Source organism: Oncorhynchus keta, unplaced genomic scaffold, assembly GCF_023373465.1.
Source record: "Oncorhynchus keta strain PuntledgeMale-10-30-2019 unplaced genomic scaffold, Oket_V2 Un_contig_8737_pilon_pilon, whole genome shotgun sequence".
Classification (NCBI taxonomy): Eukaryota; Metazoa; Chordata; class Actinopteri; order Salmoniformes; family Salmonidae; genus Oncorhynchus; species Oncorhynchus keta.
The window spans coordinates 1,092-2,500 of NW_026290211.1; the positions used below are offsets into that span (position 1 = coordinate 1,092).

Here is a 1,409-nt window from a genome sequence, read left to right on the forward strand (position 1 = left end):
ATGATACATACGTACTTCATAGAAACTGTTACCCTTCATATATTCTAACAACTCACATTTTATGATTCATTATGTCATTTGTTCCATGTTAAGGGCTCTAACCTTGGAACAAAACTATTTGTCTCCCTCTTGCTGTTGCATGCAGTTCCTCTCTCTCTTCCTCCATTCCTCTAACCCCTCCCTCCTTTCTAACCCCACCCCGCTGGCAGAACCAGGAAGTCCCTCCCCTTCCCACAAACTCTCTTCTGAGGAAACTAAACTGATCTGAGTCTCTGTGTCGTCTGTCTGTGAGAGAGTGAACAACCGTCCAAATGGCTCAGCAGGGAGTTCTGCTGGACCAGGACCAGTTCTGTTGTTCTGTCTGTCTGGATCTACTGAAGGAGCCGGTCACTACTATCTGTGGACACAGTTACTGTAGGAGCTGTATTGAGGGCTGCTGGGACCAGGATGTTCTGAAAGGGGTCTATAGCTGTCCTCAGTGCAGAGAGACCTTCACTCCAAGGCCTAATCTGAGGAAAAATAACATGTTGGCTGAGCTGGTTGAGAAACTGAGGAAGACAGGACTCCAGGCTGCTCCCCCTCCTGCTCTGTGCTATGCTGGACCTGGAGATGTGGTGTGTGATGTCTGCACTGGGACCAGAAAGCAGAAAGCCCTCATGTCCTGTCTGGCGTGTCTGGCCTCTTACTGTGAGACTCACCTCCAACCTCATTATGAATCTCCTGCTTTGAAGAAGCACAAGCTGGTCAAAGCCACCGCACAGCTACAGGAGAAGATCTGCTCTCATCATGACAAACTGCTGGAGGTTTACTGTCGTACCGATCAGCAGTGTATCTGTTATCAGTGTGTGATGGATGAACATAAAGGCCATGATACAGTGTCAGCTGCAGCAGAGAGGACTGAGAAACAGGTAAGACCAGAACAACTTGTCTGATAAACAAAGAATTAAAGATACAGTAGGAACTAAATCTGTTTGAATATGAGATCATTCAAATTAAATGGATCCACAGCAGAACAAATATGAACACAAACCTTGAGTATATAGATATGTTAACCCAGATTCTCCAAATGTATCACCATTTTCTAAAGTCAAACACTATTATCATTCTGAATGGCCTTTTATGAGTCCAAAGTTCAGTCTCAACTCCTTGATACACGTAGGCCTACCATAAAAACTATAATCATTCACATAGAACATAATATAATATTGTAAAGGGACTTCCTCAGGATTGTAGACCTTCCTCTCTATGGGTCCTATGTCACATTACTATACTATTGATCTACTGGACTAATAAAGCTTGATAGCTCATTGAAGAGTGATTCTCCACAGAGGCAGCTGGGGATGAGTCAGCAGAAGGTCCAGCAGAGATTCCAGGAGAGAGAGAAGAAGCTGAAGGAGCTCCAACAGGCT

General features: G+C 44.7%; 1 long non-coding RNA gene across 41 annotated transcripts in view; it reads left to right on the forward strand.

Moving 5' to 3' along the window:
* Nucleotides 1–240: 240 nt before the first annotated feature.
* Nucleotides 241–1,409, forward strand: part of LOC127926967 (uncharacterized) — a 3,137-nt gene continuing 1,968 nt past the window's right edge. For all 41 annotated transcript variants that reach the window (XR_008125724.1, XR_008125723.1, XR_008125702.1 and 38 more), the window contains exons 1-2: nucleotides 241–908; nucleotides 1,329–1,409. The exon at nucleotides 1,329–1,409 is cut by the window's right edge and continues 15 nt beyond it. This is a non-coding gene — a long non-coding RNA (uncharacterized LOC127926967). The remainder of the gene's footprint in view (nucleotides 909–1,328) is intronic.